A 21860-nucleotide genomic window follows, 5' to 3' on the forward strand; every position below is an offset into this window, starting at 1 on the left:
ATGGTTGTTCAGTCGTCTAGGGTCCAACCGAGTTGATCACGTGCCCAGGAGAGGTGGTGCAGGTGATGTCGTGCCTTAAGCTAAGGCACTCGCGACCGCCACCTGCTTCCATAGCCCATTAACGCCAGATTTCGAAGCACTGTCCTAACGTATACGTTCGTCGTACGTCCTACGTTGACTTCTGCTGTTATTTCACGCCGTGATGTTTGTCTTTTAGCACTGATAACACTGTGCAAATGCCGCTACTCTCGGTCGTTAAATTGAAGGCCGTTGGCACGCGCTTGACACCGTGGATTGAATTCCCCAACGATTTGCGAAATGGAATGTCCCATGCGTCTACCTTCAACTACCAGTCCGCGTTCAAAGTCTGTTAATTTTCGCCGTAATCACCTGAGAACAAATGACAGCTCCGTCAATGCATTGGTGTACGCTATACTACGGCCATCTGTATAAATGCATATCGCTATCCTATCACTTCTTTCTGCTCAGTGTTCACACAGACAGGGACTAACGGGATGGCGACACGAAGGGTATCCGACTATCCCTCGAAGTAACCATACCAAATCCAATATTTTTCGCAAGATTCTTCTTTATTTCTGTTCCAAATCTTATAATCCCATTTTGCATCCAGATAAAAGTAATGTTTACGACCCATAGGAGACGTCTACTTTTACAACTGTATTATAATTACTTAGTTATCATCTTTTTACTGTAGAGATTCATTTTGTCAGTTCTGGCTTTAACGGCTTCTTTTACACGTATGTATTTTCATCCAGATGTTTAAAGTTATCTGTTTTCTTGTTGTTGACACACTTGATTTTTAAGATTCTCGGTGTGTTACTTTCATCGATCATGTAGTTTGTGTATCCTAAATATAAATGCAGACCTGGCTATTGAACAGTATCTTTCAGAAGTACTTGTCTTTTCTTTGCACTCTCTCAGATTCCACTATAACATTTTAATTGTCACTTCGAAAAAAAAAACACACAACTAAAGTCAAACTGCGGCCACGAACTTTGTAATGCTGTCAATCCACCTGTACATATTAATCCTTCGACGTGACTCATTTATTCCAGCAGTAAAGGTACCAGCACAGCGTTTGGGTGTATAGGTGTGCATTTTGATTGTTCAGTAAACCATTGACCTCGAAAATCACGACGTCGTCACCCTGGAAACGTCACCAAAGCTGTGGTTTCTTCATACAGGGAAGGAAGAGGAAGTCAGTGGGCACCGTATCAGGAAAATAGGAGAGAGATTGAGGAGGGGAGGATATGTGATGGCCCAAAGCAACATTAAGTGTGACTTGTGCAGAACGAGTGGAGGTGTTGTCATGGGGACAGTCTCCCGTTATATCGTCAGCAGATTCTGGTAGTGTGCTCCTGTGACGGTTTGCCTCTTCCAGGATAATATATTAGCACCACACCATAACAATCCCACAAAGCACCCATCACCACCTTGCCCGTTGACGGTTGTATGCCGGCCGCGTTGGCCCTGCGGTTCTGGCGCTGCAGTCCGGAACCGCGGGACTGCTATGGTCGCAGGTTCGAATCCTACCTCGGGCATGGGTGCGTATGATGTCCTTAGGTTAGTTAGGTTTAATTAGTTCTAAGTTCTAGAGGACTTATGACCTAAGATGTTGAGTCCCATAGTGCTCAGGGCCATTTGAACCAATTTGAACAGCCGGCCGGTGTGGCGGTGCGGTTAAAGGCGCTTCAGTCTGGAACCATGTGACCGCTACGGTCGCAGGTTCGAATCCTGCCTGGGGCATGGATGTGTGTGATGTCCTTAGGTTAGTTAGGTTTAATTAGTTCTAAGTTCTAGGCGACTGATGACCTCAGAAGTTGAGTCGCATAGTGCTCAGAGCCAGCCAGCCAGCCAATTTGAACGGTTGTATGTCCGCCTGTTTTGGCGATTGGAAATCGACATGTTTCCACTGCTTGCTTTGCTGCCTTACCTCCGTCTCGTAATGATAGACCGAGCACTCGTCCATGGTGATTTGGTAGCTAACAAAGTCATATGGATTGGCCTGACACAGATGAAACATTTCCGCTGCTGCCTCGGTTCGGCCGGCTTTTCGATTTACTGCAGTCACTCGCGGATCTCAGTGGGCTACATTTTACATGTTCAGAATATCGTGCCTGATGTTGAAGTACGTTGCACCACTGATTTTCAATATCTCCTCGGTTTTTGTACGCTGGTTTTCGAGCACCGGATCCTGCACTTTTTTGATGTTCATAATTTCTCTCTTTTGAACAACTCAAGCGCCAACGGCGCAAGCTGCCAATCTTCGCACTACTTTGAAATCTTACTAAAATGTCTCTGGATATTATTATGTAATTACAGATAGCTGCAACTCTGATGTGAGGTTGCTACAACGACTATGTGCCAATATGACTGGCAACGATCCCAACACACTTTCTTGCGGCACTCCTGAAGTTGCTTCTATATCTTCATGACCCGCCTTATAACATACGTCCGTAGCTCGTGGTCTCGTGGTAGCGTTGTCGCTTCCCGGACACGGGGGCCCGGGTTCGATTTCCGGCGGGGTCAGGTATTCTCACCTGCCTCGGGATGACTGCGTGTTGTTGTGTCGTCTTCAACATCATCATCATTCATCCGCATTAAGGTCGAAGGAAGGCAACTGCAAACCACCTCCACTAGGACGTTGCCCAGTGCGGTGGTGCTGGTACCCCGAATCGTTCTCCTACGCTCTCTCAAGGAGTATGGGACTTCATCACCATTATAACATGCTGCGTCCGCACTCCGAAGAAATCTCCAGTCACGTTTTTCTTTTGATACTACAGTGATTGTACTTTCATTGACAATCGTTCTTGTGTTACTGAGACAAATGCATTTCGGAAGTCAAGAAATACTCCATCCACCTGATGTTGTCTTGGTCCATGGTTGTCAGCATGACATATGAGAAAATCTAGGGCTGGGTTTCGTATAACCGATGTGTAGGGATTCCGGCGAGGAGGGGTACATTTTGTTCGAGACACCTTTTTAGAATGTATAGAATGCGTGTGAATTCTTATGGGACTTAACTGCTAAGGTCATCAGTCCCTAAGCTTATACACTACTTAACCTAAATTATCCTAAGGACAAACACACACACCCATGCCCGTGGGAGGACTCGAACCTCCGCCGGGTCCAGCCGCACAGTCCATGTCTGCAGCGCCCAGACCGCTCGGCTAATCCCGCACGGCAGACACCTTTTTAACATTGTAACCCAGCGACTGTAGTGACGGCAAATTGTTCACCCAAAGGAGCAAGATAGATCTATGAAAATGCTCAGTAGAGACGTTTATACCCTACATTCCAGAGAAATTATTTCGATAATGAGAATGGAGAGCAATGAGCCTTTCCAGTACTGACCACAACGACGGGATATTATTCCTGTCCTCCCTGCTTGGAGCTAAGGAATGACGCTCTTCGGACTGTTTCACAAGAAAGTCCTCGAACTAAGAGCAGAAACTCTATGTTTTGCTACTCACAGTTTCTTTTTTTTTTTTTGTATATGTTCAAAGTGGAACTTACAGAATACTACAAAACTTTCCTACGACAGTTTATGCTAGCGTACATTGGTTTTCCGTCCCGTTTGCACCGAGCAAATGCTCCCGATCCTCTTGAATGAGCACTTATAATCAATCTGACGTATCCAAAAATGGGATGACATAGTTCCATCTTCCCTCGATCATTCCTACGATTAATAGGATTGGTGTGGAACCAGTCATCTTACATTCATATTACACATTCACGTATTTCTAAATACAGCCAGTTGCTTACCACTTACAATTTCTTTTTTTTTCCTTTCTTTTTTTACAGATGCGAACTGGTAATTCCACCCACAGTCTTTTCATATTAAATTAATAGGAATTCTTTTGTATCATAGGAGGAGTTGTCACGGAGAAACTCTTTCAGTTTGTATTCAGTTTTAACTTTGCTACCTGTCGACTATTTGTATCATTTATTAAGTCGTCAAAGATGTTGGTGCAATCGTTGAGCACTCCTTTTTGTGCTAAAGTCGACCTCAGAGTGCTACAGTTACCGTTATTTTTTCTTCCGGTGTAATAATCATGTACGTGATTGCTCCTTTTGAAGAGTAATTAGTTGTTTACAACAAAATTAATACTTGGATACATGTACTGTGAAGAAGTAGTCAAAATCCTCCTCACGTTTTTGAGCAATGAAAACTTTTTTCCTTACAGGTAGGTTACGGCAGAACATTATTATGTACGACAATATTAAATGAAAATAAAAATATATTGATGTATTGAGTTGCCTGTATCCAAAATCTGCAACTGTTCGAATTGTAAATGTGGCTCAATTTAAATGTTTTCGGAGTTCATAACTGTGTTTTTTCGTCCGCATCTCGTGGTCGTGCGGTAGCGTTCTCGCTTCCCGCGCCCGGGTTCCTGGGTTCGATTCCCGGCGGGGTCAGGGATTTTCTCTGCCTCGTGATGACTGGGTGTTGTGTGATGTCCTTAGGTTAGTTAGGTTTAAGTAGTTCTAAGTTATAGCGGACTGATGACCTCAGAATTTAAGTCCCATAGTGCTCAGAACCATTTGAACCATTTGTGTTTTTTCTTGTTTGAATGTAGTTATTATTTACTCGATATGTGCTACATTTATCATTAGCGTAGTACCTCTAGATGTACAGGTCTGATTAGGATATGTCTTTTGGAAAATGATAGACCATTTGCAGAAAACCATTTCAATAATACTTTTAAGAACGTCATTTACCATTTATTCGTTATGTTTGTTTGAACTGATAACAATATTCCGCAAAAAGATCTGATTCTACTTGTTGTACGTTAGATGGAAGTTCGTTTAAACGTATAAGAAACAATAGTGGACTTAAGATTGCGCCCTATGGTACTCCGTATCTGATTTCCTTCCAGTCGGACAAGAAACTTACCTAGTTACATTGGTTGAATTGTGAAGTTCAAATATCTGCATTTTTTGGTTATATATGACTTTATTCATTGGTTGGCTATGCCATTAATTCCATAAAATCTCAGTTTACGTAGGAAGTTATTGTGATTCACGCAGTCAAATGTCTTAGATAGGTCACAGAAAATACCAGCAGGTGCTGTTTTGTTATTTAATGCTTGTAACACTTAGTGGATGACCGTATAAATGGCGTTCTTATTTCTGCAATTCTTCTGAAACCCATACTGTGATTTAGTACAGATTTTATTGTTATTCACGAAGGATAATATTTCAGACTAACTCACGTGCTCAAAGGTTTTGAAAAGTGATTTCAGTGGTACGTGATAAAGTGAATATTAGCAGCGTAGAGAAGCTTGTGTTCCCCACTGTCACTAACTGGATTTTGTCCTCGCGGTGGACACAGCACAGCAAAGTGCGGCGACAACGTGCATCAGTCCTCCACACGCGAGGCTGCCCGCCTACCGCGCGTGTCGCGGTGTTTGCCGGCGCCTCTCCGCGGCTGGGGACGGAACGTGTGGACACGTCGGCGTTAATTACGTTTCCCGTATGTAAATAGCGGGGGAGCGCTGTCTCTGCTCCGCTCAATGCGCTTCCTTAATTACGGCCCGCAGCGGGGAGCGGGCCGAGCCGGGCTGGGGTTAAATGTTGGCCGGAATTAAGCAGCGCGACGCGGGCGCCGTCACGGCTGCGCGGTTTACGGGGCACTGGAGGTGGGGGGTTTGCGTCCCGCGCGCTGCGATAGGGGGCCCGGCAGCTCTGAATGGCGCCTCACGTCAAATGAAACAAGGGCGGCGAGCGGCCTGTGTTTGTGCGGGGAGCTCCGCGTTTACGGAGATTGGGGGAAACAGAACGACAGAGGCACAAGTGCAGGTAGACGAATGGAGAGAGAAAGGCGTGAGAGAAGGAAATTAACTAGGCCGACAGAGAAAAGGAAAGAAGATTAGGGTTGAATATGCCGGATAAGAGGTACAAGTATGGTTAGGTGGGGAATGCAAAGAAAAGTGTGAAAGACAGTAAGTCAGTTGGTTGATAGAAAAAATGTATATACAGAAAGTAAGAAGATTAAGATTGAATATATTGAACCAGAGATACAATAACAGATGAGCATGGAGGAGAACGAAAGTTAAGCAGATAAATAGAAAAAAAAGTATAGACAGAATGAAATGAGAAGATCAGGATTGAATGTACCGAACCAGAGGTACAAGTACAGGTGGACTGGGAGGGGAAAACAACTGAGAGAGAAAAGAAGTAAGTAGGATGATAGAGAAAGTGTATGGACAGAATGAAGGAAGGAAGATTAGGGTTTACTGTACCAAACCAGATGTGCAACTACAGGAAGATGAGGAGGAGGGCAAAAGTGTGAGACAGAGAAAGCGAGTTGGTTGACAGAGAGATGTATGGAGAGAGGGTAAGAAGAACAAGTCTGAGTGTACTGACCCAGAACTAAATGTACAGTTAGATAGGGGAGAGAAGATCGTGAGGAAAGAAAGCCAGTAGGCTAACAGAAAAAATGTAAGGACAGAAGGTAAAACAGAAGGTAGAGTGTCATGTCATTAGAGATGGAGCACAAGCCCGGGTTGAATAAGAATGGGGAAGAAAATCCACTGCGAGCTTTTCAGCGGAACAAACCTTTCATTTTGGCATTAACGATTTGTGGAATGTACAAAAACCTACATCTAGATAACCAGAAGGAGATAGGAATCGCCGTCTTCCTGCAGGCGAATCCAGTATATTTCCTCTACACCACCTCGCACGGTCGTGTGTTCAGAAAAAAAGTAGGTTAGAGAGAAAGGAAGCGAGTAGGTTAATAGAGGAAATGTAAAGACAGACGTTAAGATGGAAGGTAGGGTCTGATGTCATTAGAGATCGAATTAAGTGAGGGACAGATAGACAGAAAGAGAGAGAGAGAGTGAGTGAGAGAGAAGGAGAGAGAGAGAGAGAGAGAGAGAGAGAGAGAGAGAGAGAGAAGAAAGGCAGACCGGATATGAACTAAAGCAGGAAAATGTTACTGGGAAAAAGTGAAAGAGACAAACAGACGTATCTTGACGAGAAATTGGGTAGGAGAAGGAACATAATAAGAAATGAGGGCACACAGAAGCAGTGTGAACCACCAAGAACTTGCGAGCCCTCTCATTTCTTGATCGATATCGCAATGAGGTTTCCTGGAAATAATAGTACGCAGACGGACACTGAATTTGGTTGGTTGATTAATACTCTGAAGTCTTGTAGGGAATTGGTTGACATAACGGCCACCCCAAGGTTTGACAATTTTTTAGCTGTGTTACAATCGATCTAGGAACTCCAAAATCACTGGGCGTGTAGACTGGCTATCCTATTACCTGCCTGACTTTTTTCATTCTCGTTGGACAAACGGAAAACGCATCAATAATCTAAAAAATCCACAAGTAGGTATTGTGCCGGGTGTAGTAGAATATAAAAGCCACGTAGCTAAAAAATCTAAACTGAGACAACCAGGTCTAACTTGAAAAAGTATACTGAGAGAAAAAAGTAACTTGTTTACAGTACAAAATACATATTGACAGTAATACGTTAATTCATGAAAATTCATTATTAGTACCGAAAGAAAGTAAAGTGATTAAAAATATTTTAGGCACAGTATTCGCAAAAATAGACATTTTCGTCTTCACCAATAGCCGCGCACTGTTAGTGGGCACACATTGTATTTTCTGGGCACTTGACCATAACCCCGCGTTGTAGCCTTTTTCCACAACACAGAAATCCACTCTTTTCCAGCCATTTTGGTTTCTTTATTAAATTTATACGTAAGATTATTCCTCTGCGACAGTTAAAATGCTGCGCGTGGTAGATCCTTACCTGACATGCCTGGAAAATCTTGTCTCCAACGAAAGGATATGGTCCTAAAGTACCTTTTCCAGTTTTGAGGTTAAAATGACTGAAACCCTCCTAATAAATCGTACTTATAAGTCTTCCACATTTTTTCACATAAAAAACAGTGAAAACGGAAGGAAACCGGATTAATTCATGGCGGGTAATTGGCCACAGCCCGTCATTCTACAAATGATGTTGTCAGTTGGCAGCGGCATCCGGTGAGGAAATTGTCGACATGGGAATTTGTCGCTAAGTAACTACTCTTTCCACATATTGGATTAGAGAAACCTAATAACGTGTTATGTCAATTTATAATAACTGCATTCCTAAGCTTCCTTCCAATACGCTGAAAGTTAGCATGTAGTTCGTGTTCAGGAATCGTGGATGACATTGTATATTCGTCGTATAAAGTCCAACCTTAAAGGAGTCGTCCTATTTTGCTGCTGCATATGACCTATGACCACCAGTAAGTACCTTCCATACCCTAAGACACGAGTAACTGTTATCTTGTCGTGTGCATGGATGAGTCTTACATCGCTTCGGACTTCTTTCTAGGACGTTAAGCCGGGAAGTGCAAACGCTGGGTCAGCGGTCTACTTGCAACTGGTCTTTCATTCACCTACTCTACTACTCATTTTGTGTGCTCGTTCTGTTTCGTGTATCTTCTTACTATTGCCTCTAAATGTGTGTGTGTGTGCGTGTGTGTGTGCGTGCGTGTTTGCAAGAGGATGGGTGGATGAGTACGAAGGCTTACAAAGCTGCCGAGAGCGAGTCACGGAAAAAAATGCAACGGATTTCATTTGAAATCGTCTCGTACATTACTTTAGGACGAACTGTCATGCGTATCCCTCTTATATTTTAAGTCCTACAAGACGTGGGCAGAAATAATCATGAAATATGTGTCCTGCATGCGCTATAAACGCATACAGCGTTCACGCAATGCATGTTGTCGGACGTGACATATCGCCACGCGCGCCTCCCCCAACTTCACCCCTTTCTTCCCCAAAGCACTCTATTGTCACCCCTCCGCCTTCCAGGCCGCTCTATTTCCGTTAATTTCTGACAGGACGGGCGCGTGCGTATGCAGAAATTGCGTCCTCGAAACGCTTTTCCCGCCCGCTGCCGTTATGAAAATACTAAAGCCGGAGAGGAGGGGAATACCCCGCGTCGTTTTTGTGAAGGGGTTACGTTGGCAGCCCTGCAGGAGGGCGCTTGTGTCGGGCGTATAATGTTGGGGCGAGTGCGACGCTGTCGGGCAGATTAATTCTGATAGGACACGAACTGCGGACCCGGCGACCGTTGCCAAGCGCGAGCACTACACCCCTTCCTCCCCCTCCATCCCATCACCCCCTTCCCGACTCCCTCCCCCCACACTTGGTGTGAGGGTGGAGGCTGCTGTAATGTGAACAATATCGCCGACATCACGCGGAGAACACGGTCGCCGGCGAAACAAGCCCGCCCAGTACTACCTCGGCGGACGGGTAATACGGGCAGATAATACGGCGGTGTGACTCGGCTGCTGCCGCAGCTACTACCCCCTGCCACTCGCCCCGGGCTGGTTTAATTAAAATTTGTTAGGAAGGGCACGTCAGGAAGCGGGGCGCCCGTAATGGGAGGCCCTGGCTGTGGACAATGGACAGCGGCCGCTTTAAAGTTACAAGCTGGCGCCGCCAGATATTAAGGAAATAACTCGCCCCCCCCCCCCCCCTTCCATTGAGGCCGCGTGTGTCATCACGGGGGAGGCGAGGGCGTCGCTGAACCGGGATGCAGCGGTCCTCAATACAAGGCTGTTCAGTAAGTACCTCTGTGGTTTCAGGCGACAACTGTGCGAAAGCTACAAGGCATACTCGAAAATCACACCTGTCATTCGACAGAGCGTCTCGCCAAGGTTGGATTCATGGTACACGCTGTGGTGTAGTTGTAAAACGCACCACTACGGGGCAGGCGTGTCAGAGCACGTACCAAGGTAGTTATTGTTTCTTCAAATTTATCTTTGTTTTTCAGCGTAATCTTCTTATAAGTGTACAGACTTCCCCCTGCGATGCTTACATCTCTTCAACCCGTCTTACACGAATGGGACGGAAATCGGTAGACCTATGTAAATGTGCAGACAATCGAATGATTACAGTTTCTGAAAGGAATGGACGATTTTGCTGAAGAAATTCAATGAAATATGCCTGCGGCTAGGACAACCCGTCGGGCAAATAGCTCGGCTGGTACAAGGCATTTTAGTTGACGCCACCTCGACGACTTTCGTGTCGATGAGGACGAAGTGTTGAAAGACATCACAACACCCAGCCCCCCCAGCGGAGAAAATCTCCGACCAGGTAGGGAATCGAACCTGGGCTCGTCGAATGGGATTCTGTTGCGGTGACCACTCAGCTGTGAAGGCTGTCATTCAAGAGAAAGAGCCTCAGAAATTGAGCAAGTCAGTAACGCGTTGGCCAACCTCTGGCTCTCATGCAAGGAGTTAGTCGGCTTGGCTTTGATTGATGGATTTCCTCCTGTGGGATATCGTGCCGAATTGTGTCCAGTTGGCGCGTTAGATAATCACAGTCCCGAGCTGGTTTGAGGGCTCTGCCCATAATGATCCAAACGTTTCCAGTTGTGGAGAGATTCGGTGACCTTGATGATCAAGGTTTGGCAAGCACGAAGACAAGTAGTAGAGACTCTCGCCGTGTGCGGGCGGGTATTATCTGGCTGAAACAAGGCGTAGAATATCGTTGACGTACCTCAGTGCCGTAAGGGTGCTGCGTATGACCACCAAACGGGTCCTGCTATGAAATGAAATGCAACCTCCAACCATCACTCTTGGTCCTCGGGCCGTATGGTGGACCGCAGTCGGGTTGGTATCCTACCGCTGTCTGGGGCGACTCGGATACGTCTCGCTGGTCACTGGGGATCAGTTAGAAGTGGGACTCATCAAAGAAGATAATTCTACTCCAGTCAAAGGGATTTCAGAGCAAAGACGTGTTTCAAGACGCCCCAGAGAGCACTATTGCCCGCCATATGGCCGACAACCAGGAGTGGTGGTATGGGGTGACAGTTTATTTCATAGTTCGACCACTTTACTTGTTATCCACGGCACCCTTACAGCACAGCTGTGCGTCGAAGATATTCTACCCCCCCCCCCCCCCCACCCCGCTTACTTGCCCTTCTTGCAAGTCAACCTGGGCTTCTATATCAGCAACACAATGCCCGCTCGCTCACGGCGAGAATTTCTGCTGTATTTCTTCATGCTTCCCAAACCCTGTCCTGGCCAGCAAGGTTGCCGAATCTCTATCCAATTGAGTAGTTTGGAGCAGCCAAATAGCTCGGGATTTTGGGGATCTAGTAGACCAATTAGACAGAATTTGGTACATGTTCTCTCAGGGCGACGTCCAACAACTCTGTCAATCAGTGTTAAGCTTAATAATTGATTGCGTAAGACCCAAAGTGTACCAACGTTTTATTGAACTGCTCAATTTGTAAAGATCTTTCCCTAGAATAAATCATGCAGTTTTTCTGAATTTTTAATCATTTGTCTGTCTGTACATGTACATCACATCTACCGATATTCATCCCATTCGGATAATTCCTTCAAAGTGCATCGTTTTTTTCTTGTCTTACAGTGTAGTTGTTTATGAAGGTGATGGCCTCTCCATTCCATGAATATATCTCTCCTCTGAGCTTTACTTTTAGCTGAAGGACCACGAAAAAAGGTTCTTCGGGTTATATGGAAGGAGAAAAAAGATAGAGGAGCGTATTACTCGTCTTACTTGACAAGCTGAAAGCGGAAATCGAGGGAAAAAGGTAAAATTTGCAGCCGACAACAAAAGAAAAAACTGTTTCACCAAGATAATGCGCCATCTCAAATCTCGGTGGCTGCCATAACGAAAATCTAGGAATTGCTGTTCCAAGTGCTTGACGACCCTCCATATACACGATTTTTTAGCTCATCTTATCCCATTACGCTTAAATACCAGTTTTATGCTACTGTTTTACATATTACGTTTTTTAACTAGAATGTCGTACCATGTCCATTTGCTCTTCTTTGCTGCTTATCCTGCCAGGGATCATTTTCTTATGTTTGTCCGTATTTAGCAAAATTGCCCTGTGCAGTCCAAATAAAAACTTCCACGGCCCCAGTTCTCTTCGCCGACCTCGGGGAGAAATTTAAGATCATATGAGGCAATATTTGACCTACGACTTATCCTAGAAAATAGGTTGAAGAAAGGCAAAGCAGCATTTGTAGCATTTACAGATTTGGTGAAGGGTTTTTACAATGTTAACAGCGACACACTATTAGAAATTATGAAACTAGCGGGGATAAAATGTAGAGAGCGGAACGGTGGTTACAATTTTAATGGAACCCGGACGGGAGCTACAATAGTTGAAGGGCATGAAAGGGAAACAGTGGCTGAAATAAGAATGAGAGAGAGTTGTAGCCTATTCGTGATGTTACTCCATCTACATATTGATGAAACAGTAAATGACACCCAGGAAAAATTTGGAAAGGGAAATGAAGTTCAGAAAGAAGAAACAACATTTTTGTGGCTTGCCGATGACGTTTTAATACTGTCGGAAACGGCAAGGGGAGTGGGGAGCAGTTGAATGTAACTGTCGTGAAAAGAGATCGTAAGATGAAAATCACCAAAAATAAATCAGTGGAATGGAATAGAGTCGAATTAAAGCAAGCGATGCTGAGGGTATGAGATTAGGAAATGAGAGACAAAAGTAGCAAATGAATTTTGCTCTTTGGGTAGCAAAGTAACTGATGATGACTGAAGCGGAGAGGATTTAAAATAATAGCTGCGTACAGACAAAAAGCTCGAAACCTTTGTCTGATGACCGGAAATGCGTTCCTAGGAAGGGACATTTGTGATCCTCTTATGTACGTTTAAATGTTAGGAAATCTCTTGTTAAGGTATTTACCTGGAGATTTTATTTATTTATTTTAATTTTTGCTCATGACTACGTTGTACGTCTAATGAAAACAAAAATCAATAACACGTCTTGGCAAAAGAGCCGAATCGCTCATTTTCCTCGCACAGATCTGAAGTGGGAAGGTCCTCCTGGTCGTGTACGCGGCAATACACTGTTGAAGAGAAATATCTGTTTGCCGCGCTATCTGAACCTCGGGGCGGCTATGCCCCCTCTCCGCGACACGGCCGCAATTTCACGCCCCATTCGCGCTCACCACGCATTCCTCTCCGGCGACGGCAAATAATTTCGCCTCCGCGCGGCCCGTTCCCCCACACGTGCGTCTGCCTAGCCCTCACACCATCAGGGGACAGCAGTCTTAAAAAAGTGCGACGCTGCGCGCCGGCTCCGTCTTGCTGGGCCGTCCACGCCGGCTGACAGCACTCGGTTCCTCCCAAACGTACCTCGGGACACCGCAGGCTGTTTTATAGGGTTGTTTCTCCAGGCCCGAGCGTGATAAGATTGTGCGGTTATGTACTAGGGAGCGAGTCATTCGGTTTATGAAGTCCTCCTCGCGCTCTATCTGGCTCTTTTTTTTTTTATAGCTGCCGACGCAGAGGACGGTACGTATTTCTCTCTTAAAAGATACCGCAAGAAATATTCTCTGTCGCTGTTGCAAGTGAATTTCGCTTTTTTTACTGTCTTTCGTCTCTGTATCTTCTACCCGAGCGACTTTGTAATGTTGAACCGGTCACGTGGCTACGTAAATGCGATTGTAAACGAAACATGTGCTATGCTGAACGCATCTTTTTTTGCACGAAGTTTGTTTCCATTACTGGCACTGTTACCGAAGATACGCCGGCCGGGGTGGCCGAGCGGTTCTAGGCACTACATTCTGGAACTGCGAGACCACTACGGTCGCAGGTTGGAATCCTGCCTCGGGCATGGATGTGTGTGATGTCCTTAGATTAGTTAGGTTTAAGTAGTTCTAAGTTCTAGGGGATTGATGATCTCAGAAGTTAAGTCCCATAGTGCTCATAGCCATTTGAATCATCTTCACGTTCACAGGCAGTGTATTTTCAGATTCAACACTTCATACTTGTCCCTGAAATTTTGTAAGTACGGTTTCTTAGGCTAAATAATTAGTGTCTGTCTTCAAGGGTTTGCAATTCAGAATTTTCAGCATTTCTGTGATGCTTTCCCGCGAATCAACCGGTCCTGTGAACATAAGTGTGGTCCATGTTTGTATACGTTCAGCATCCGCTGTTAGTCCTACTTGGTGTGGGTCCCACATAATATTCTAAGATGAGACGCAAAAGCCTTCTCTGTAGAAAGGTTCTTAGGGGATGGACAGATATATCGAAACATCAAAAACACAACACATCACCAGGTCTAATACGGCGGAAGAAAATCGTTGGCATTCGAAACAGCTTCCAGTTGTGACGGAATGGGTAAATGCTGGTCCTGTATGGTTTTCAAGGGAATCTTCTGCCGTTGCTCCAGCAAAATAGTGGATAGTTGAGGTAATGGTGATGGAGGTGGATAGTGATGAAGCACCCTTCGCTCCAAAGCAGTCGAAAAAGACTCAATAATATTGAATCTGGTGACTGTAGTGACCAGGAGAGATGGGAAAATTCATCTTCGTGCTTACAAAACCAGTCCTGAACGATGCAGACTGTGTGAACAGGGGCCCTGTACTCAAGGAACATAGCGCCGCAGCCGGCCGATGTGACCGAGCGCTTCTAGGCGCTTCAGTCTGGAACCGCTCGACCGCTACGGTCGCAGGTTCGAATCCTGCCTCGGGCATGGATGTGTGTGATGTTCTTAGGTTAGTTAGGTTTAAGTAGTTCTAAGTTCTAGGGAACTGATGATCTCAGAAGTTAAGTCCCATAGTGCTCAGAGCCATTTGAACTATTTGAATAGCGCCGCGATTGAAGAACAAATAAGGTACCATGGTATGGAACGGAACAGCCAAAAGGGCCACAAAACGCTTAGCATCACTGCGAGCTTGCAGGGAACCCGATATGGCTGTCCAAGTCATTACGAGTGCCTGACTGTTTCACTCTTGGGACGTAAACTGGTTAGAGGTTACAAACAGTGTGAAACAAGACACATGCGGCCAGATCACTTTCTCCCGCTGCTCCATAGTCCAGGTAACTATGGCTTCAGCGTCACGTTTTCCTGTTACGAAAATCTGCATCACTCATGAGTGGTTTTCGAATTCCGTCTCGCCCTGCAGTTCCCTGCTTATGGAGCCCCCTTAGTGATTTTTTGGCGCCGACAGGCTTCAAGAGTGCGATATTCACTTCTGCAGTTCTCGTTCTCTTATTTTTCGTCACAGCCCTCTTCAATGACCGTCGCTCACGATCACTTAACACACACAATCGCCCACGTTGTTACTTGTTGATGATGTGTTTTCAATTTCACTGTATGCAGTATAAATCTTTGATACGGTTCCCCTTGAAGTACCAAACACTTCGTCTACCATGGTTACGGAAGCACTCATCCTACGAACACCAATTTGCCGACGATCGAATTCACTTTACTCCGACGTAATGCACCGACTACACAGAATACTGTTTTGACGACGACTAACACACGCAACTATCGACGACATTGCACAGGTGTCGTCCGTGGTCAAGTATAACAGCATATAGCTGTCCACCCCCCCACCCCCCCGATTCTTATATGGTTTGCTAACGACTTCCTACTCATCACATCAAACTAACAGTAATGGTAGGGTTAGTAAGTCTACTTCCGTCTCTCCCCATAGCATTGTCAGAGAGTAACACGAACAAAAATCATTCTGTGCAGGAACGACAACACACAGTTGAAATGGTGCAGCCTATAATTACTACCAGCACAAGGCGACATTCGGCAGGGATGTGGCGAACATTACACGCGGAAAACTTCTACCCATTTCAGATACAGCGTCTCCACAATCTTCACACTGCCAACAATGCCATATGACTTGAATTTTATAATTGTATAAATGACAATGGTTACCTTCTTCCATTAATACTATTCACTGATGAAATCATGATTACATGGAATGAACAACACACGTAATAATCACCGATTGTCGCGGGAAAATCCATACGCTACAGGTAGAAACCAATTACCAAGTTCGTTTTTCGATCAGTGTTGCGTGTGGCATGTTGACAGAAGACCGAATGGTGGCCCGCATCTCGTGGTCGTGCGGTAGCGTTCTCGCTTCCCACGCCCGGGTTCCCGGGTTCGATTCCCGGCGGGGTCAGGGATTTTCCCTGCCTCGTGATGGCTGGGTGTTGTGTGCTGTCCTTAGGTTAGTTAGATTTAAGTAGTTCTAAGTTCTAGGGGACTGATGACCATAGATGTTGAGTCCCATAGTGCTCAGAGCCATTTGAACCGAATGGTGGTAGAGAATTACTTGCATTTTTTGGAAGATTTCTTTGTCTGACACGTTGAGAACGCTCCTTTGGCGCACTGCAATCACCTTGCAGCAGGACTGAACCACTCCATATTTTTCTAGACGCGTGAGAGGACATCTCAACCGCACTAATCGTAATCGATGAATTGGTCGTGATAGTACAATTAACCGGCCACCAAGATCGCCCGGTTTTACGCCTTTAGATTCTTTTATGGGCTTGGATGACGTCTGAGGTGTACAAATTAATGCTGAATAGCCGGCCGCTGTGGCCGAGCGGTTCTAGGGGTGTCAGTCCGGAACCGCGCTGCTGCTACGGTCGCAGGTTCGAATCCAGCCTCGGGGATGGATGTGTGTGATGTCCATAGGTTAGTTAGGTTTAAATAGTTCTACGTTTAGGGGACTGATGACCTCAGATCTTAAGTCCTATAGTGCTTAGAGCCATTTCAACCATTTGAGTGTTGAATACGCGAGATGAACTGCTTGGTCACACCGTGAGCTCGGCTGCCCCCGTCAGGGAACGTGTAGAGGAGCTCAGACAAACAACACAGCATATTCTCTCAAGAGTACACAAATCCATCAGAGTTGACGGCGCGTTATTCGAACATTCATTATGAACTGTACAACAGCTGTTGGAGTTGAATGTGTTAAAATGTGAAATTTTCGATTGATCTTTTATTAAATGCAAGTTTTAATGTTTACTAACTGTTGTACGTATGTACGTGTTTAAACCTGACAATGCACTGAATAATACAGCGAATAAGTAACAGTGTACGTTCGGCGTAGAGCATGTGTGCGGAGCCGGCGTTCACCCCTAACGTCTATGGCGCTAACTGAATCACATTTGCCTCGTCGTCGGTTTTGGATAGCAAAAAAATGGTCCAAATGGCTCTGAGCACAATGGGGCTTAACATCTGAGGTCATCAGTCCCCTAGAACTTAGAACTACTTAAACCTAACTAACTTAAGGACAACACACACATCCATGCCCAAGGCAGGATTCGAACCTGTGATCGCAAAAATTGTGCGGTTCAAGACTGACGCGCCTAGAAACGCTCGGCCACAGCGGCCGGCTTTTGGATAGCACCATTTTCCCATGCACGCTATACTTTAACAACGGCAGCACCCGAACAGTTTACAATCTTAACAGTTTCGGAAACGCTTCCACCCTTGGCCTTAATGCCAATGGTCGTGCCATTTTGGACGTAAGATAAATCGCTCCGTTTTCGCATCACGAGAACGACTGCACTGTTTCCCACTTCCTACGCGCTTATATAACCTCTACTGCTACTGCTGCCACCCGCCGCCAATGGCTGGTTATTGTATGTTGATTTCGAACATCGTCGGTGGTGACATTAATGTGACTGGACCGTGTATAATCTTGTGAAATCGCATACAGCTTTTTAACACACCCTGTATGTTGACAAGAAAAGGGACAAATCTGTTCGCGTTACTAGGGAACCAGATGTCATGGGATAATAGTGCAAGGTTCTTTACGCTAAATCAAATATCTCAGAGGCATCGGGCGACAAGTTTAATACAGTCACCCTCTGTATACCGGAAGAACACGTATGAAGGAAAAAACTCGTCCATTGCCACAGAGCTGGTTGATTTTGATGAAACTTATCACTACGAAAAAAAAAAACTGTGAGCCTTTGCCTTTCGCTGGAAATGGCTCTGCCGATGGAGCTATCCAGGCACGAATCGCGACTCTCGCTCACAGCTCTATTTATTCCAGTCTTTTTTTCCTGCCTTCCAAGGCGCCGGCTAAGCCCTTTCTCCGCAGTATCGTTTTTTTCCAGAAGCGCTAGTCCCGCAAGGTAAGCAGGAGAACGTCTGTGAAATTTGAAAGCCACGAGAGGGGCACTGACAGAAGTAAAGTATGCAGCGCGAGTTTTGATTCGTTCTTAGTCGTTAAGGTACTTGCCCGCAAAGGTTCGAGTCCCGGTCCATTACATAGTGCTAATCTGTAATGGAGTTTCAACGTACATATAGCAACAACCGAAGTTCATACCACCTGATCAAAGTAATGACCGCTCGTGTTGATAAGTGAGTTACACAGCGTCGCTAAGAACCTTGTGGACCCTGCTGCCATAAGACAAGTACTTAGGACCCTATTAAAATCTTCTTGTTCAGTTTATAATGGCGTTCATAGACCAGTGATTTCATGTGTCCCCGCAAGAAAACGAAACCCGGGCAAGTACGAGTAGTACGATCGTTCTGAGAGTTCCGCTAAAACTTAATTATGTATATTAATAGTTCATCTGTAGGTTTGGACGACTGAATTTCCGAATATGAAAATATGTAACATAAGTGGCCGTGTGTTTTAATTCCATTGAATTTAATTTTGTACATTATCAAGGGTCCGTGCACTATAGCATTTATATAATTTTCAACTTGATACTTCCGCCCCTACTTGAGAAGAAGGGGTCTTAAGAGAGAGACAAAAAAAAAACGGTTCAAATAGCTCTGAGCACTACGGGATTTAACATCTGAGGTCATCAGTCTCCTAAAACTTAGAACTATTTAAACCTAACTAACCTAAGGACATCACACACATCCATGGCCGAGGCAGGATTCGAACCTGCGACCGTAGCGGTCACGCGGTTCCAGACTGAAGCGCCTAGAACCGCACGGCCACACCGGCCGGCTAAAGCGAATCGATCCTCGTGATCAGAGGCGAGTTTCACGTAGATAGGCGTAGTGTTCGGATACAACATTAGTAGTGTTTAGCTTGGCTCAGTCATGTCTTACAAATGTCTGGGCATAACGCTGCAGAGCGATAAGAAATGGAACGAGCGTGTGAGAACTGTGGTAGGGAAGGCGAACGGTCGACTTACGTTTTTTGGGAGATTTCTAGGAAAGTCTGAATTTTCTGTAAATGAGACGGCACACGGAACATTAGTGCGATCTATTCTTGAGTATTGTTCGCGTGTTTGGATTCATACTAGATAGGATTAAAAGAAGACATCGAAGCAGTTCAGAGACCAGCTGCTAGATTTGTTACCGATAGGTTCGAATAATACGGAGATGCTTCGCGAATTCATACGGGATCCCTGGAGAAAAGACGACGTTCTTTTCGAGGAACACTTTTGAGAAATTTTAGAGAACCAGCATTTAAAGCTGTTTGTGGAACAACTCTACTGTCGCCGACATACATTTTGCGTAAGGACCACGAAGACAAGATCCGAAAAGTTTGTGCTCATGTTGTTGTTGTTGTTGTTGTTGTGGTCTTCAGTCCTGGGACTGGTTTGGTGCAGCTCTCCATGCTACTCTATCATGTGCAAGCTTCTTCATCTCCCAGTACCTACTGCAACCTACATCCTTCTGAATGTACTTAGTGTATTCATCTCTTGGTCTCCATCTACGATTTTTACTCTCCACGCTGCCCTCCAATACTAAATTGGTGATTCCTTGATACCTCAGAACATGTCTTACCAACCGATCCCTTCTTCTAGTCAAGTTTGGCCATAAACTTCTCTTCCCCCCAATCCTATTCAATACCTCCTCATTAGTTATATGATCTACCCACCTAAGTACTCATATGGAGCCATATAAACTATCGTTTCCCCTCGCTGTATTTCCGAGCGGAACAAGATAGGAAATGACTAGGAGTCGTACAGAATACCCTCCGCCACGCACTGTACGCTGACGAGGGATAATTTTTGAAGATGTAGATACGGATTTCTGTCTCTACAGAGCTGACCACTGTGTCCAGCCGGAACACCATTCCAGTTGCTGCTACACGACTGTCCTCCACACTGTACTACAATCATAGCTCGTACGGAAAGTGGCGGAGCAACAGTGAAACTATGGGTAGACGAAAAAAACGCCCAAGCCTCGTCACCGAACGTGGGGGTCGGAGGTTTGCCGCACTGTAAAGTAGGACAGGCAGCGATCTGTTGCAGGTCCTCCGACACAATACAATGCTAGTGTAAAAACAGTGTTTCGAAGCACATCGTTCAGCGCACATTGTTGAACAAGTTGTTCAGCAGCAGGGGACCGCTACGTGTTCTCACATTGACCCGACGACATCGCCGATGAAGATTATAATGGGCACGGGATCTACGAGATTAGACCGTGTATCAATGGATACGTGGCACCTTGTCGGAGAGCCACGTTTCTTGACTGGATACACCAAAATGCAGGCGAACGGCTGTTCGGTATATGCACCGCGCAGCAGACGCAGCCCGATATGATGTGCTGCTATTCTAAACTGATATCTATCTGGGCTTCCATGGCACCTGTGGTAGTAATCCGGAGCTCGATGACAGGTGTTGGCTAGTGAACATTATTACGTACCACCTGAATCCCTTCATGCTTGATGTCTTCCCCGTCAGCGATGGCATTTACCAGCGGGATAACTCTCAGACCCATAAGACCATAATCAAGCTACGGTGGTCTGAAGACCGTGACAGTGAACTCACGTTGTTGTCTTGGCCATCAGATCGCCAGATTTGAACCCATTACGCCACGTCTTGGACAGTATAGGGTGCAAGCTCCGCGCCAAGACACCACTGGGAAATTTGCGAATAGTGCATAGACCTCTGGAGCTACAAACCTCCTGGAACATCCCAAGAACTTGTCGAACTGCTGCTGTATAGCTCTTCAAAGGTGGAGCAACACGCTTTTAAACAGATGGTCACCATATTATAGTCAATCACTGTATTTACAGAACCGGCGAGGTAGCATCTTCCTTTTTCTGCAATTTAGAAAGCAAGATCACGTAAGAGATATAGCATGCATAAATCGGTCGGGCACACAGTTTTAATCTGCCAGGAAGTTTCATACATAAATAACCTTCGGTGAGGGTCAACTGCAGGCAAAAATTTTTAGAGCGGAGTATATTTTCCGGTTCCTAATCGCACCGCCTTTTGTTCGTTAGCTGTTGTCACCTCTTTAGTCAGTAGTTACGCGCGACAGCTGAACAATAGAAACAACTTGCTTCCTGGAGGATAGCGTCTCGAAGAATGGCTTCAGGATATACGACTTTTTGTTCGAGCGGCTGGTGTTACTGTCAAAACAAATTTTTGTTGTCTTTCTCCAATAGAAAATGACATCTTCATTAGCGCGCCCTGTGACAAACGATCTGGTTCTAAGCGAAAAGTTGCGCTTTGTTGTCGGACGGTAACAAACTGTGCACTTTAAGAGGGCCTGTCTCATTACTTACACAGAGTATTTGACGATACTAGGGTTTTGGAATTTTGTCGTTTTCCGTTTTCTGGGTATGAAGAATTTCAAAGTTCTGAATTCTCATAGCAAACGCTGCAGCCGAGGTCTGTAGTGCCTAGCATAACTATGCAACTCGACACGGAGATAGCTGGTTCGAATCTTGGTGGTGGAAGAGGTCTTCGTCAGCAGTTGAGCAGTGGTCATGGCGACTGGTTTCTAATGATGACACTGTGCGTGTATTTCCTGTGTTAGCTCTTCTGCAGGGTCTAATGAGGTGAGGACATGTTAGACTGGTGGTAGCGATCCGCCCGTCAGATGCGGACTTTAAGCTAGACGGTAACCTTATTGCTGCACCAGAGGGGTAACCTGTGCTGGTACCGAACTAACGCTCGTTTTCGTTCCATAACAAAACAAACACTACACTACACAGCTCAACTGCTTTTCACGGTCATCCACACTTCGCAATCAGGCGTAAAATCAACTCCCGACGTACCCGGAAGGAGTGTTATAGGACCATTAATTATCACAAAATGTTGAAACGACCAAGTGCATGATGCTGGAAGCTCTATAAGGCTGCT

This window comes from Schistocerca piceifrons, chromosome 10 (assembly GCF_021461385.2).
Source record: "Schistocerca piceifrons isolate TAMUIC-IGC-003096 chromosome 10, iqSchPice1.1, whole genome shotgun sequence".
NCBI classification, from domain to species: Eukaryota; Metazoa; Arthropoda; class Insecta; order Orthoptera; family Acrididae; genus Schistocerca; species Schistocerca piceifrons.